The sequence below is a fragment of the Bos indicus x Bos taurus genome, chromosome 11 (assembly GCF_003369695.1).
Source record: "Bos indicus x Bos taurus breed Angus x Brahman F1 hybrid chromosome 11, Bos_hybrid_MaternalHap_v2.0, whole genome shotgun sequence".
NCBI classification, from domain to species: Eukaryota; Metazoa; Chordata; class Mammalia; order Artiodactyla; family Bovidae; genus Bos; species Bos indicus x Bos taurus.
Window position 1 is genome coordinate 72945161 of NC_040086.1, and position 17729 is coordinate 72962889.

Consider the following 17729-nt stretch of genomic DNA (forward strand, 5'->3'; position numbering starts at 1 on the left):
CTTTTTGGCTATTGGGAATAAGACCCAATGTATATGTATGGGTCTTTGTGTGGGCATATATATTCAAGTCTCTTGGGTATATACCTAGAAGTAGAATTGCTGGGTTAGATGATAACTTTATGTTTAACATTTTCAGGAACTGCCAAGCTGTTTTCCAGAGCAATTGCACTGTTTACATTTCTACTTACAGTGCATCAAATTTCCAATTTCTCCACACCATCACCAAACTTGTTATTGTCTGTGATTTTGGAAATGGGGTGAAGCAGCATCTCACTGTGTCTTTGGTTTATATTACACTAATAGCTAATCATGTTGAACATATGTTTTGAAGACATCCTTCCCCATTTTTCAATTGGGTTATCTGTCTTATGGTTGTTGTATTGTTCCTACATTCTGGTTATAAGCTCCTTATCATATATATTATTTAGAAATATTTACTCCCATTCTGTAGACTGCCTTTGAACTTTTTTATGGCATCCTTTGACACACAGAAGGTTTTAATTTGGGGTATATATCTGTCTTTTCTTTTGTCATTTGTGTTTGTGGCATTGTATCTAAGAAGGGTTTGCCAAACCCACGATAATAAAGATTTATATTTACGTTATCTTCTGAGTGTTTTATAGTTTTAGTTTTTATATTTAGGTTGTTGAAGTCCTAAGCAGTACCATAGAATGTGATGGTAATTGGAGATAGTCTTTTAAAAGATGATTAAGTTAAAACTAGGTCGTTAGAGTGGACCCTATTTGTATATGACAGATGTCCTTAGAAGAACAGGAGATTAGAATCAGACAGTCACAGCGCAAAGGGAAGGCCATGTGTGGACACAGGGAGAAGATGGCCATCTACACGCCGAGGAGAGAGGCCTCAGAAGAAATCAACCCTGCTGACACCTTGATCTTGGACTTCTAGCCTCCAGAACTCTGAGGAAATAAGTTGCTGTTCTTTAGGTCAGTCTGTGGTACTTTATTATGGTAATTCTTGCAAAGTAATACGAAAACCGCACTTAGTCATTTTACATTATCTTCTTAAAGCACACAGATCTTGTGCTTTTTTGAGAGAGAGAAATAACTTTCTTTCTTTTCCACTAGTATAGGAGTGGCAGCCTGCAACCTAGGGACCATATCTAGTCTGTTGCCCATTTTGGTTAATCCAGTTTATTTGGGACACAGCTGCATCCACTTATTTGCATATTACTTATGGCTGCTTTGGTGCTACAATGGCAGGGTTGAATAGTTAAGCCTGCAACTCAAAATATTTACTATCTGGGGCTTTAGAAAAAAAATTTGCTGACCCCTGCTCTAGTAGCTACTTAGGATGGGCTTATGTGGACAGTTCTTGCATTAAAAAATTTTTTTTTATAGTCTTTGATACTTTAAAAACAGCATGGATGGATGGATATAAAATCCTTAGCTGGTATTGTCTTTCCTTAAGCTTTTAGGAAATAATGAAAATACTGCATCACTATAGCCTTGCTTTGCTGTTAAGAAGTCTGATGCCAAATATTTTGGTTACCAGACTCCCTAACAAACTACCTACCTAAAAGGAAGGCATAAAGAAAGAACCATTTTGATTATAATTTCACAACCTTTGGGGTCAGGAATTCAGGTAGGATTTGACTGGGTGAATATCAGCTGATGACTGGGCTCATACAGAGAATTCATGATGACCTCACTCATCTCAGAAGGATCAGGCAAGATCTCCCTCTCCATGTAGTCTCAGAACCTCTCCTCAGGGAGTTAGATATTTTACACAGTGAGTCAAGTCATCAAGGGCAAGTGTTCCCAAAGGCCTAGGTGGCCTGTTTAAGACTTCTTATCACCTAGGCTTGGAAGTCCCATAACATCACACATTCTGTGGGTCAAGCAATTCACTAGGCCAGCCTGGTTACAGAAAATGTAGTCATCTTTAATGTACTGAAGCCTTATTTTCTTACACTTTTAAATAATTTGCACTTTTTGTATGGAAGCCACGAAGATGATTATTGTTATCTGTTTGTCTATAGTTTTAAGAGAGGAAATGGCAACCCACTCCAGCCTGGAAAATCCCATGGACGGAGGAGCCTGGTAGGCTACAGTCCATGGGGTCACAAAGAGTCGGACACGACTGAGCAACTTCACTTTCACTTCCTGATGGCTCAGTGGTGAAGATTCTGCCTGCCAATGCGGAAAACACAGATTCGACCCCTGATCGGGGAAGATTCCACATGCCATGGAGCAACTGTGTCTGTGCGACACAACTGTTGAGCTTGTGTTGTAGAGACGGCAAGCTGCGACTACGGCGCCATCGTGCCACAACTGCGGAGGCCCGTGCACCCTAGCCTGTGCTCCGCAACGAGAGAAGCCACCGCAAGGAGAAGCCCGTGCACCGGAACTGGAGAGTAGCTCCTGCTCACCGCCAACTAGAGAAAAGCCCTCACAGCAACGGAGGCCCGGTACGGCCCCAAATAAATAGATGAATAAAATGAATAGCTTTAAGAGACTAGCTCTCAGGATTAATCATTCTGTGGTCATTTCCCCAAGTACGTGTGAGCCCTTTCATTTTGTAAGTTAAGTATTTTCTTATTTCCAGAATGTTTCTTATAGTTTTATCGTATGTGGCACTTCAGTTACATATATGTTGGACATTCTTTGATTGTATTCAAAGAATATTCCAAACAGACAGAGAAACAAACACAGAGGTATGGAGATAGGGAAAGTAGAAATGTTTCAGGGCTTCCGATGGGGTGTATGTAGGAAGTGACAAGAGACTGAGTGGAAAATAAAGACAAAGGCTAGATAAATGGAAGGTATTATGTGCCAGCCATGACACCACAAGCAGCAAATTAAAAAAAATTTTTTTTTCTGACATGCAGTATGGAAAATGGATCAGAAGGAACAAGACTGCAGGAGGAGACACGATAAAATACTACTGCATTAGTCTAGGTAAGAGGGGCTAAGAGGGACAGATTCTAGATTTATGCATGAGGAGAGTCAACAGAATTGTTGAGTGTGGTGGTGTATGTGTGTGCTCACTCTTTGCCACCCTTTGCATTGTGGCCTGCCCAGCTCCTCTGTCTGTGGGGTTTTTCAGGCAAGAATACCGAGTGGGTTGCCATTTCCCCCTCCAGGGGATCTTGCTGACCCAAGGATAGAACTGGGGTCTCCTGCATTGGAGGGGAATTCTTTACTGCTGAGCCACTGGGGAAGCTGAGTGTGGTGGTGTTGGAGATAAAGATTCAAGGATGACTCCCAGGTTCTGGGCAACTGAGTGGACAGGAAGGCTAACAGTTTTATTTATTTATTTTTATTTTTTGACCATTCTGTGCAGCAAGTGGGATCTTGCTGTAAGGATCAAACCTGCAACCCTACTCCCTCCATCCCCACCACTGGATCACCAGGGAAGTCCTGACGCTAACAGTTTTTAGAAAAGTAGAGCTTGAGGTGTCTCTAGGACATTCAGGTAGAGATGTCTGGTAGACTTGTATGTGTGTAGAACTCAGGTGAGTGGTCCGAGCTAGTTAACACACTTGGGAGCTGCTGATATATGTGGCAGATGAAGATAGAGTGGACGCAACAGCTCAGGGAGAATGCACTGTACAGGGTGTGATGAAAGCTGAGAACAGGACCTTGGAGACTGAGGAGTAGTCAGAGGGATTAGATGAGTCTTGTTGCAAAGGCCAGGGGGGTGTTAAAAAGAATGGAATGCCCTGTGTTACCAAATGCCACCAGGAGCTCTAGTAATAGAGGACTCAAAAATGGCCTGGGGCGTTGAGGATGAAGTCAGTGCTTACTGACTGAGAGCAGTGCAGTGATGTGGTGGGGACAGAAGCTACACACTATAGGTTGGGGAGTAAGAGGGAGCTGAGTTAGCAGAAATGAGTGTAAACTACTTTTAAGACTTTTGTCAAGGAAAAGACAGGGAAGGAATAGTAACTGGAGTATGATCTAGAGTCACAGAGGTTTCTAACTTTAGGACAAGAAAAATTTCAACATGAATAAATGGTGAAAGCAAAGGACATGTAGGTAAAAGAGGCTGGTAATTTTGAGAGTGAGGGTGATGATTGCATATGTTTGAAAGATTGCAATATGTTTCTGAGGATGTGAGAATTGATGAAATACAGAACTGAGATGGAGAGATGCTAATATGAATATATTTGAAGTGGTTTAATTTCCAGGATGGCTATCCACATACTGAAATTATTTTGGTTTCAATAAGTATAGCAAACACAGCAAGCAACATTTTTACAGATTTATTTTACATCATTTACACATCTTTCCTCCAAAGGACAGAATCAATGTTTTATCCTTTCACTGCCTCCCACACAGTTGATGCTTAGTGAGTAGTAAGTGAATAAACAAAGTGTCTCTTAACCCTGAGTATCTTAACATATTCTGAACATGGTTAAGACCCTGCCTGCAAGTGAAAAAGTCTTCCAAGCATGCAAAACAGTCACAAAATTCATGAGTGATAGGTGATGCCAATTTTTTTTTGAGGAATGTTTACTCTCCTTAACAAAGTTGGTTACCAGCACTTCCTTCACCTTAGGGGTTTAAAAATAGGAAGATGAGAGCAGGAGGAAAAGGATGCTCTAAAGGCAGGCAGGCAGACCACAGCAGAAGGCGGCACAATCTGCTTTACTATAAGGTGCCAAAAAGCAGTGAAAAACCAGACTCAAAGCACAGGGCTGTCTTAGCTTACAGATTTACATCCGCCACCAACATATCAAAAGTCCTTAAAGGACACTGCTGTTTTCAGCCTTAAATTATGTTGACAAGAATGATCCTATGGGGAGGGAGGTAGGAAGGGAGGTTCAAGAGGGAGGGAACATATGTATACCTATGGCTGATTCATGTTAATGTTTGGCAGAAACCAACACAATTCTGTAAAGCAATTATCTTTCAATTAAAAAAGTCCTTAAAAAAAAAAAGCTTTGCTGTTCCCCGTGTGGCATCATCTCCTGTTTCACGTAGTTTGGAAAGGATTCTATCAAAAACGGATATTAAAACAAAAAGCTGATGCAGAGATGGTAAACCTCCGTTGCTCTGTTCCTTTGCGCAAGCTGTTTACCTAAACTTTGATGTCCCCCCCTTTTTTTCCTCCTAGGACTCCTCTCTTTTTCTTCCTTGCAGGCTGAACACAGATGCCACCTCTTCCAGGAACCTCTCCGCATCGTCCAAGCTGAAGTAATCTCTTCCTCCTCTGAGCTCCCACAGCATCTCATAGTGGCTCTGGCTTTGCATGGGTCACCAGACCTGGTTGTTTACACGGCTGCTTTTCCACTAAGTTATGCGCTCCTGGAGACCGGGGACCGTGACCGTGACGGTGTACCCACACAGCACCTGGTTCAGCGTTACGGAGCTAGGCACGGAGTCGGTGCTCAGTAAACAGTTTGCTGAGTTGAATTAATTTGGAAATACCACTCAGGGCAGTGTCTCCTGCCCAGGCGCGGATGATGAATGATTTATGGGGGTGGTTCTTCGCATTTTTTACCTTGTAGTCACGTCGGGCCGAACATCCAGGTGGCGGGGTACATACCTGTGGAGTTGAAACGCACCTCCGCCGCCCGCCGCCGGCTCCCAGGAAAAGCCCGCAGGGGGCAAGTTTCCCCCGCCCTCCCGGAACCGGGCCGCAGGGGGCGGGGTTCGAAGGGAACCCGGCCCGCCGGCCCGCCCCTCCTCGGCGCGGCGGAAGCCCCGCCCCCAGCCGCGCGCTCGCGCAGGCGGCGCGTGCCCGCCCCCAGCCCTGCGCCCTCGCGCCCTCGCGCCCTCGCGCCCTCGCACCGGGGGCGGGCTCGCTGCGCGTGCCAGGAGGGTAAGCGGCGCGAGCCGGGTTCCTGAGACCGTTCGCCGCGGGGGCGGCTCCGGGGCCTGAGCGGGCGCCGCCACCGCCACAGCCGCGGGGGCCGGGCCGGAGGAGGCGGAGGAGGTTGCAGTCGCCGGAGACCTTCTCGACGCCCCCAGATCCGGCCGGGAAGTGAGTACGGCGGGGGTTTGCGGCCGCTGCCCCAGGCTGCGGGAGAGGAGCGCGGTGCCGGAGCCTCGCGCCCGCAAGGAGCTGGAAGGCGCCCGCGCAGCGCCCGCACCCCGGGAGCCTGCGGAGGTTTGCAGGGCCGGGAGCGGCGGAGACGGCGCGCCGGGATCCGGGGCAGCTGCACCGCGCGCGCTGTGAACGGAGACCGCGCCGCGCTCCCGGCCCTGGAGGGGCGAGTGGAGAGGATGGAGCGGACTCCCGGGCCGGCGTTGCCGGCCTCTGAGCCGCGCGGGTCGGGTAGGGGGTTCCGGTGTTCCGATCGCGCTTTGGCCGGCGGACACGGAGCCGGGGTGCGGGCACAGGGTGATGCTGCCCGAGCCCGGCTTGGTGGAAGGAGGCTCTGCATTAGGTGTTGAAGGGGGCGAAGGAGGCAGGTCCTGGCAGAGGGCAGGTGAGGCAGGCAGGCCCTGGCAGAGGGAAGGGAATTTATTTCAGATCATCCCCAAACACTGTTTCCCGAGGCGCCTAACTGTGACCCTGTGCACCGAGGTCACCCTTTTAAGGAAAGTGTCCTGAGAGGAGGAAGGATGCAACTAACGAATGCTTGCTGTTAAATTCCTGTGCCAGGCCTTGGGATTAGGAAGACCTTCCAGCAGCCTCAGCCAACAGTTTGTTGGTTAACTACCTTGGGTAGAGAACCGTAGTCAGCACTGGGGTCACAATTGTGTAAAGCAGAACCATCATTTGCTACTTAGGTGCTGGCAGTTTGGTTGTAAAGGTTTGCGTAAGAAATACAAAGCAGCTTTGAATTTTGTCTCTTTGACTTTGTCTTCTTCCCAGTAGTATTGGGAAATTGGAGCCATAAAATTGCTTGGTTTGAGGATTAAAGCAAGGAGGGTCAAGGAAGCTTGTGGGAGGTATTTGGGAGAGCTTTATAGACACTTCTGTGTAACATTTAAAGAGAGAGAAGGAAAAAAGGAAATTGGAAAGAGGAAGTTCCCTTTCTTCCCAAGCAGCAGGCACTGAATACCTGCATACTGCATGAATGAATGGAGCAAGCAAGGTTTTGCTCTATTTTATGCGGAGCACTGTTGATCAATGTGATGTTAGGGATGCTGATGGACTTCCCTTGTCCCTCAAGTTTCCTCTCTCTGTCCTGCCCTGTAAGAGGTTCTTCGGTTTGGGCTAAGAGTTGTCGTATCTTGTGGCCGTGCTGCCACTTACACAACTTTATTCTGTGTTGACTGCCAGGAGCTTACTCCTGGGGTCATTGCTTCAAACCATCCCATCCTGGCCCTTCTCTCTTCTGTCGCTGGAGGAAGGGGAGAACGTCGGTCCAGAGAGCATGCTTTCATTTTTATCTTGGCTCTTGCATCTTAGATCTGTGGTCAGAGAATGTGACTCTGCTCTTCCATGAGGGCTGGAACTCTGCGTTTTTTCCTACCTTCATTGAATTTCTGGACTCTCAAGCTCCAGGCCGCTGTTTCAGTTGCCTGGGTTGCAGTGCCTGTTGGGTTACTTTGTCTGCCAAACTAAAACTTGACCTTTTATGAGTTCTGGGAGGATTTTTATCATACATCAGTGGAATTACCTTTGAAGGCGGTTGTGTAGTCAGAGTAGTGTTGGCAGGACTTTTGAGTGTCCACTATGAGTGAGAGAGAAAATTTCTACTTAGGAAGTCAGATTTAAAACCAATGGAATTGGTTTAAAGCACTTACTTTATATCTTTAAATCTCTTAGGACCTATGTTTCCTTGTATAAAAATAAACTATTAATTCAAATTTGGCCTTGTGTGGTAAGCCTTGAAGAACTAAGTCAATTTCTCTTTAGTTTAGGACGGTGCACTTAATTAAGAGTGCAACCATCAGGTGTCTACTAGTTCTTCTTTTGGGGTGGCTCAGTGCTGTACTTTAGGATGCCTTGTTCTCCGTTTTCTCAGTAATATTGTGTTTTATTTATTTATATACTTAGTTTACATTTAGAAGTAGAAGTGTTCGTCGCTCAGTCATGTCTGACTCTTTGCGACCCCATGGATTGTAGCCTGCCAGGCTCCTCTGTCCATGGAATTCTCCAGGCAAGATTACTGGAGTGGGTTGCCATTTATTTCTAAATCACCTTTATTGATGTTTGCACAGATGTCCTGTGCAGAGTTGGTGGAGTTTGAAAAATGTATATATACATCTTCCTCAGCTTCTGATGGGGTTATGTCTGATAAACCCACTGTAAGTTGAAAGTACAGTAGGTTAAAAATGCATTTAATACACCCCGTCTGCCAAACATCATAGCTTAAGCTAGCCTATCTTAAACATGCTCAGAACACTTACATTAACCTGCAGTTGGGCAAAATCATCTAAAACACAATGCCTGTGTTATAATAAAGTGTTGAATGTTTCATGTAGTTTACTGAAACTGTACTGAAAGTGAAAAGCAGAGTGGTTTTAAGTGTCTCAGCTGTTTATCCTGCTGATCTTGGGGCTGACCAGGAGCCTGGTGTCACGAGTATCATACTGCATATTGCTAGCCAGGGAAAGGGTCAAAATTCAGATTTGAAGTAGTTTCAATGAATGCCTATTGCTTTTGCAGCATCATGAAGTCAAAAATCATAAGTCAAATGATCATAAGTTGGGGACTGTCTACTTTGTAACCACTATGCCAACAAAGATAAAGAAGTTTACATCACTCCAGAAACTCCCTCATGCTGGTTTGCAATACCCTCATTTCCTCTTACTTTATTTATTTCTAGTTACACAAGCATCAGGGCCCTGGCATTGGTGCAGGAAGTATACTGCTGGGTTTTAGGGGTTGCCATTCACACAGGAATCCCTGTGAGTGGCAGTTCCTGGGGTTTCGTTCTGCAGCCTGGAGCTGTGTCCTGTAGCTGTGCAAATGGCTCATGAATGCACACTTTCTCATAAAAGGCTCAAACAGAACATATAGAAGAAAACCCGCCTTGACCCACTCTTTCTCCACTGAAACTGCAGTTAGCAGTTTGTTGTGATCCTTCCAGACCTTTCCCTATGTATTATCATCTACATATAGGTAATAAAAATAGGCTTCCCCCCACACCCACATTAATGACATGATACTGTACACACTGGTCTGCAACATTCTAACAGAATGCCTGAGATCTTTCCATGGTGGAACACAAAGATCTACCTGATTCTTCTTGATTCCTACACAATCCCGTATGTAGTACCTATTGTACAATAGTTTATTTAATCCTCTGCTCATTAATGGCCATTACAGCTGTTTGCCATTTTACACATTATTGTAGTGAGTGAAAAGTAGAATTGCTGGGTCAGAGGAGTATATGCTTTAAATTAGTTGATGGAGATTTAACCATGTTGCCACGTGAAGCTCTGGTTCATTTATTTTTAAATGCTGAGTAGTCTTCTGTTGTAGACTTAAGTCACTGTTTATGTGTCCTTTGCTCGCTGTGGGACAGTTAGGTTACTTTGGATACTAATTTATAGGTGTATGTGTTCCCAGTCCGTCCTTCCAGTTGGAGGCATGTTAACAATGTCTTCCGTTGTTTACAAGTTTTACATTTTAATGTGTTTATGAAAAAATTTCCATTAAATAAAAAAAAAGTTTGTTTCCCTGTCTAGTTTAAGTAATTTTCTCTGCCCCAGGGTATGAATTAGATATATCTGTATTTTCTTCTAAAATTAAAAAAGAGGTTTTGCTTTCTGTGTGGTGTTCCTATATGGAATAATGGAGTGATATGATTTTTTTTTCAATTTGGATAACCACTTTTTCAACACTTTTTCTCATTTTTATCTTTTTAAATTATTTATTTAGCTGTGCCAGGTGTTAGTTGTGACACGTGCGCTCTAGTTCCCTGACCAGGGATTGAACCCAGGCCCCTTGCGTTGGGAGTGCCGAGTCTTAGCCACGGGACCACCAGGGAAGTTCCTCTCATGTTTTTTTTTTATTGTGGTAAAATATGCATAACATAAAATTTACTATTTTAATCATTGTTAATTGTACAGTTCTGTGGCCTTAAGTACATTTTTCATTGTTGTATAACCATCACTCTCCATTTGCAGAATGGATTTCCATTTCCATTTTTATCTTTCTCAACTGAAACTCTGTATCCATTAAGCACTAACTTCCCATCCTTTTCTCCCTCCAGCCCCTGGCAACCACCATTCTGCTTTTTGTCTCTGTGAACTTGACTACTAGAGGTAGAAATCATACAACATTTTTTACTATATTTGTGACAATATTTGTGACAACTGGTGGATAAATATGATACATTATTATTAACTTAAGTTCATTTTTATACTAGAGTTCTCTTTTGTGTTGTGCAGTTCTCTGCAGTTTGACAAATGCAAAATGTTATCACATGACATTTCATGAAATATCATTGTATCACACAGAATAATTTCACTGCCCCCAAATCCCCTGTATTCCACCCATTCATTCCTCCTTCCCTTCTTCTGAGCTCCTGCTAGCCACTGATCATTTTACTGTGCCTATAGTTTTCTCTTTTCCAGAATGTCACATAGTTTGGATCATATAGTATTGTAGCCTTTCAGACTGATCTCTTTCACTTAGCATTATGCTTTTAAGTTTCCTCTGTGTGCCTGATAGTGTCTTTCTTTTTATTGCTGAATAATAATTCATTGTATGAAAAGTACCACAGTTTTGTTTATCCATTCATCTGTTGAGGGACATGTTGGTTACTTCTAGCTTTTGGCAGTTATGAATAAAGCTTCTATAAATATTCATGTGCAGGTTTTTGTGTGGACATGGTTTTCAGCTTTCTTGAGTAAATGCCTAGAAGCAGGATTGCTGGATGGTCTGTTTAGCTTTGTAAGAAACTGCCTGTCTTCCAAAGTGGCTGTCCAGTTTTGCACTCCCAATAATTTAAAAAGCATATATCCTTGCACCCTAAATGTACTTAAAAAAATAAGTCTTTGTCAGACAGTTCTGTAAAATTAAACTTCATCTGGTATGGATTTATGGATTTATATTCTCATTGTTGCTTTTATGGGCTGTCTTTCTTAGCACTATATTTCTATATGTTTTGAAGTTTTTTTTTTTTTTTTTTTAATTTTTAAACTTTACAATATTGTGTTAGTTTTGCCAAATATCGAAATGAATCTGCCACAGGTATACATGTGTTCCCCATCCTGAACCCTCCTCCTCCTCCCTCCCCATACTATCCCTCTGGGACGTCCCAGTTGTTTTGAAGTTTTGATTTGCAGACTCAAAAAAAAAAAAAAAAAAAAGGAAGAGAACTGCTGATTTTGTTTCTCTTAGTTCTGTGGTCACCCTTCTCTGGTGATATTTCAAGTGCTTCCATTGATTGACTGGACTCTGGCCAAGAAATCAGATCTGGTAATGGTCAGAGTCCTGCTCTTTGAGGTAATTTGGGCTATTTTAGATCCACTCACAGTGTGTGTAAATGTCTTGGTTCAATTCCTGGTTGCGAGGTTGTGTTTTTATCTTCTCGCCTTTCTGGGTTCTGAAAGGTGAGAAGATAAACTATGGCCATATAAGCCATAGTTCTAGGCAGAGACCGACAGTGATATTTTTTAGCTTCCTTTGAGCTCTAGCCTCATCCTTGACTTTGAACAGTGAATCTGGCTCAAGTGTCCCCTGTTTCTGCAGCTCCTTGGCTCTGTGTCACTGTGGCTTTGCAACAAGTCTACACTTGTTCCAGACTCGAGAGTCCAGCAAACCTGTAGCTTTGGTCCGGCTCACAGTTTTGTGTATCTGTTCTGTTTCTGCTCCAGGTGGAGGCTTATCTTGTTTTTGAGCCTTTTTAGTAGCTGATATTAAAAAATATCTTTTACAGTGTATTTGGAGCAAAGGGGATACAGTCAAGTGTTTATTTACTGTGCTGCTTTGACTGGAAGGCTTAACTGATGAGGCGTCTTACTAAGCTTTATGCCACTTATCTTGTTTCTTGTGTTATTGCAATGCCTAGACCCTCCAGAGCAAAGGTTGAATAGGAAAAGTTGAATGCCCAATGATAACGGGCATTTTAGTCTTTTTCCTGAATGGAAATGCTTCCAGTGTTTCACTATTAGATATGATACTTACTAAACGTTTCTGGTAGATGTCTTTTGTCAATTTAAGGAAGTTTCCTTCTAGGTTTATATTTTTATTGGGTGTTGAGTTTTATTGAGGGCTTTTTTGGCATTTGTTGAAATTATCAGTTTTGTCTTGAGTATGTTAACGTAAGACAGACCTTTCTGAGTTGTAGATAACTGAGAGAAACAGATACATTGTATGATTTACTTGTTAATGTGTTTTTAACATTAAATGAACTTTTCAAGAAAATACATTTTGATCTTGAGTTTTTATGTATTAACAATATTGTTATTGTTTCTAAGTCCAACTCTTTTGCAACCCCATGGACTGTAGGCCACCAGGCTCCTCTGTTCATGGAATTTCCCAGGCAAGAATACTGGCATGGGTTGCCATTTCCTTTTCCAGGGGATCTTCTCAACCTAGGGATCAAGCGTGTATCTCCCGCATTGGCATTCTTTACCACTGAGCCACCTGGGAAGCCTATTAATAATATTATATATAAGCTATATTGTATGTTATATTGTAGCATTTCAGCAATAATTAGGTTTGGACTAAATATTCCTATAACTAAGTCTCACTATAATCAAATAGTGTACAGTAAAAAAAAAAATTTTTTTGTGTGGGGGTAACTTTTGGGACTTTCTTTTAGCCCCTAACCATTCCAGCTTCTTCCTGGTTTCTTTTTGTAGACTAAGTTTTTTTTTTTTTTATCTCTGCTTGCTCTGTCTCTACTTGCTAGAGAGAGACTTTCTTCTGCAACTAATAACAACTACTGACATACAGGCTACTGTATGTCAAGAGGTTTTCAAGATAATGGCTACACTTTAAACTTTACAACTGTGGAAACATCTGCAATGTTTGAGTGGGGAAAAAGAGCTCAGAGAAGTTACAACTTGTTTAGGGCAGCACAGCTAATTAGTGATAGGGGTCATATTTGAACCAGGTCCGACTTTAAAGCCCATGTTCTTTCTACATGCTGTCTCTAAACCAGACTTGTATGTTCCAGTTTCAACTTGGGCTTTGTTTTTGACTTACCCAAATGATCCCTGAGCTTGGTGATATGACCACTTTGTGTCTCTAATGTGGTTGCCGTGAAAGACTCTTCGTTTAGCCAGATACTTTGTTGCTTTTTTACCAGTGTGATGTTTTACATGTTCTTGAGCAGCAGCTTATAGTGATTAAACCTTTTTAAACTGCGCAAACAAAAATAGGATAAATAGTATCATGGTTAAACATGTGGTCTCCTGAGTAAATTATTTTTGGACCTTGAGTTTATTTTCCTTTAACTTTTTAAATATTGTGAAATATTGGCCCTCAAAGAGGTATAGAGAATAAAAATAGTGAATACCTGTGTACACACCACTTAAGAAAATAGGCTTCTTTTGAAGTTGAACCTCCACTCCTTCCCAGTTGTATTTTCCTCCCCTTCTGAGGGAATCACTGTTCTGTGTTTGATGCTTTTCATTCCTGTACATGTTTTCATACTTTCATTATATATGTAAATAGCCCTAAAATGTATATTACTGTTTTGCAGTAAATATACAGTAAAAAAAATATGCAGTAAAAAAACTCTCTATATTAACAGTATTAATTATATCTTTTTGTAGCTTTTTTTCTTGCAGTATTTTGAGACCCATCCCTATGGACTATATGTAGCTCTGAAAGTGAAAGTCGCTCAGTCCTGTGCAGCTCTTTGCAACCCCATAGACTGTGTCCATGGAATTCTCCAGGCCAGAATACTGGGTAGCCTTTCCCTTCTCCAGGGGATCTTCCCAACCCAGGAATTGAACCCAGGTCTCCCACATTGCAGACGAATTCTTTACCAGCTGAGCCACAAGGAAAGCCCAAGAATACTGGAGTAGGTAGCCTATCCCTTCTCCAGCAGATCGTCCTGACCCAGGAATCAAACTGGGGTCTCCTGCATTGCAGGTGGATTCTTTACCAGCTGAACCATCAGGGAAGCCCATATGTAGCTCTGGTGGATCCATTTTCTTGGCTGTACAGGATTCTGTTATTGGGCTATATCACAGTTTATTTTTATGTTTTCCTGTGGATTGAGAATTAATGTGCTCTGGTTTTTTTTCTTGCTGTTACAGAAAATGTTGTTTTGAATATTCTTGTCATGTCTGTGTGCACAGCACATGTCTTTTATAGTGTGTACTTGGAGCAACCCGCTGGTATGCGTGCCATGCGCATCTTCAACCTTTGTGGTAATTGCTAGATTCCACTCTGAAGTGGTTTCCCAATTAACATTCACACTAGTGATGTGTGACTTCTGGCCCTTCCCTGCCTTGTCAACCCTTAGTGTCTTAGACTTTATAATTTTGCAAATCTGCTGGATATACCATGCAATCTTATTTTTATATTTTTTATACTAATCTTACATGTTTTCCTGATTACTAGTGAGTGTGAACATTGCTCTGTTTTTTTAATTGGCTCTTAGTTTTCCTCCTCTGTGATTTGCTTGTTTTCGTCATTTACCTGTTCTTCTCTTGTGCTGATTGTCTTTTTCCATATTGGTTTCTAATTTTAAAATACATTTTTGATGCTAATATTTCACATAGATGGCTTCAAATTTCTTTTTCCAGTTTGTGGCTTTTCTTTAAAAAATTAAAAAATGTGTATTTGGCTGTGCTGGGTTTTAGTTTGGGCATGCAGACTCTTAGTTGCAGCATGTGGGACTTAGATCCCTGACTCAGGATCGAACCTGGGCCTCCTGCATTGGGAGCTCAGAGTTTTAGCGATTGGACCACTAGGGATGTCCCTCTTTTAAAACTTAAAAAGTACCGTTTGGTGCATTAAAGTTTTAGATTTATGGTTTTAATTTGTCGTTTATAAATCTTCCCTACAGACCATAGGCCGAAACATTATCCTAGTGTCTTCACATCCAGAAAGGTGGTATAGTCGACCAGTAGTTAGAGGTTCTGGGTTTCTATCTCTGTGTCTTTATTGTGAAGTACAAGTATGGCCTGGGACTAGACATTTTATTTATTTGGATGTGCAAAATATGAGACCTGGGTTAGGTTATTTCTCAGCCCTCACACTCTGATTCTCTGTTGCTTTGCTTGTGTTTTTTGTAGCTGATAATTAATCATTGCTACCAACATCTTTAATGTAATTAAAAATATGAGAACTTAGAAATGAAGTTAACATCCAGGATTTTGGCGTGAAGGCTGCATACTGCATTTGTGATAAAAAAGAAATACAAATAATTTGACTTAGGTTGGAACACATTTAACTGGTCTTCCTTTTTTCACTTAATTCCAAAGTCATTTGAAAAAGTAATTCTTATATATCTTTCTAAAAAACAACAACAAACAAACCCTTTTTAGGGTTTTAAACTATAGCTATAGAAATAACTAACAAGGATACTTTTTTTTGAAGTATGAATATGAATTTGACTGTGTGGATCACAGCAAACTGTGACATATTCTTAAAGAGATGGGAATACTGGACCACCTTCCCTGCCTCCTGAGAAATCTGTATGCAGGTCAAGAAGCAACAGTTAGTACTGGACATGGAACAACAGATTGGTTCCAAATCAGGAAAGTAGTATGTCAAAGCTGTATATTGTCACCCTGCTTTTTAACTTAAATGTAGAGTTCATCATGTGAAATGCTGGGCTGGATGAAGCACAGGCTGGAATCAGGATTGCCAGGAGAAATAGCAGTAACCTCAGACACGCAGATGACACCACCCTTATGGCAGGAAGCAAAGGAGAACTAAAGAGCCTCTTGATGAGGGTGAAAGAGGAGAGTGAAAAAGTTGGCTTAAAACTCAACATTCAAAAAACTAAGATCATGGCATCTGGTCCCATCACTTCATGGCAAATAGATGGGGAAGCAATGGAAACAGTGACAGACTTTATTTTTTAGGGGCTCCAAAATCACTGCAGATGGTGACTGCAGCCATGAAGTTAAAAGACGCTTACTCCTTGGAAGAAAAGCTATGATCGACCTAGTTAGCAAAGAGACATTACTTTGCCAGCAAAGGTCCATCTAGTCAAAGCTATGGTTTTTCCAGTAGTCATGCATGGATGTGAGAGTTGGACTATAAAAAAAGCTGAGCGCTGAAGAATTGATGCTTTTGAAGTGTGGTGTTGGAGAAGACTCTTGAGAGTCCTTTGGATTGCAAGGAAATCCAACCAGTCCATCCTAAAGGAAATCAGTCCTGAATATTCATTCAAGGACTGATGCTGAAGCGAAACTCCAATACTTTCGCCACCTGATGCGAAGAACTGATTCATTTGAAAAGACCCTGATGCTGGGAAAGATCGAGGGCAGGAGGAGAAGGGGATGACAGAGGATGAGATGGTTGGATGGCATCACCGACTTGATGGACTTGAGTTTGAGTAGGCTCTGGGAGTTGGTGATGAACAGGGAGGCCTGGCGTGCTGCAGTCCATGGGGTTGCAATGAGTCGGACACAACTGAGTGATTGAACTGAACTGATGAATGTGAAAACGAAAGCTTTGTATGACATTTCAAGAATGTACCCTTTATTGGTCATACGCTTTCAGTATTTCCTTACTAGGTAAGTAGTATCTTTGCTTAGAACTAAAATTTCCTATTTATGAACTAAGCAGCCTGTGGCAGATTTTAGGAAAAATTGTGAGGTTTGTGTTTAGCAGACTAAAGGTGTCTGTTTCTATTTTTTGTGCCTTACTTTTCTCCAATTTTCTTTTTTTTCCTGGCTATGTCACTCGGCTTTCAGGATCTCAGTTCCCCAACCAGTGATTGAACCCTGGGCCAGGGCAGTAAAAGCCCCGAATTCTAACCACTGGACCACTGGGGAACTCCCTTGTCCCTGTTTTCTTATATTCTATTTTCTGATGGCTTGTGCACACTGCATTTCTACCTCTTTACCTCCTTTCAGTTTTGTTAAAACCTTTTCTGTATTCCACATTTAAAATTTGCAAATGATTATGACAAAGTATGTATTCTCCTTCCAACTCTATATTTTTATATTTTTAAATAAATCAGAACTCTCAGTTAAGAAAAAGGGGTCTTATCAGTAGAATTCTAGCCTAAAGGCATCATTCAAAAGGGTAGTTACATAACATCAATAACAATCATAATGATAGTAATAGCAGCTAACATTTATTAGGCTTTTATTTTGTGCCAGGCATTGTGCTAAATGCTTTGCATTATTTATTTTAACAGTTACTGTAGGGAATTCCTGGTTAAGACCCCATACTTTCACTGGAGGGTACCAGGGTTTGGTCAGGTTGGTTCAAGTGGTAGGGAATCTGCCTGCAATGCAGGAGCCTCAGGAGACACAGATTCAAGCCCTGGTTTGGAAGATCGCCTGAAGGAAGAAATGGCAACCCATTCTAGTATTCTTGCCTGGAAAATTTTATGGACAGAAGAGCCTGGTGGGCTACAGCCCCTGGGATCACAAAGAGTCAAACAGGACTGAGTGACTGAGCACATACACAAAGCTAACTAAGATCCCACAAGCCGCTCGGCAACACCAAAAACAAACAAACAAACAGTTACCGTAGCCCTGAGAAGTTATATTTGCTATTCAGAGCTCTTTGTAGTAATGGAGTGCAGTCATTGAATATTTTTTATTGAAACTTAGAGAACTTTTTCAGATTTGTAAAATCAAACAAACAAAAAACCCCAAACCAAAACAAATCAAAAAACTGAATCTCTAGGGCTTTACAAATGTTTACTTTCCTGGCTTTTTTGGTTTTTTAAATATATATAATCTGAAAAAGAAAAGTATTTGGGG

The 17729-nt window shown here is 42.0% G+C and overlaps 1 protein-coding gene across 14 annotated transcripts in view; it reads left to right on the forward strand.

Annotated features, from left to right (window-relative positions):
• Positions 1-5750: 5750 nt before the first annotated feature.
• Positions 5751-17729, forward strand: part of DTNB (dystrobrevin beta) — a 241726-nt gene continuing 229747 nt past the window's right edge. For 5 of the 14 annotated variants that reach the window (XM_027555897.1, XM_027555901.1, XM_027555902.1 and 2 more), the window contains exon 1: positions 5753-5952. The gene's annotated coding sequence lies outside the window, so the exon portion shown is untranslated. Of the gene's footprint in view, positions 5953-17729 lie in introns of all 14 variants that reach the window. The other 9 variants (XM_027555906.1, XM_027555893.1, XM_027555894.1 and 6 more) reach the window with 4 other exon arrangements.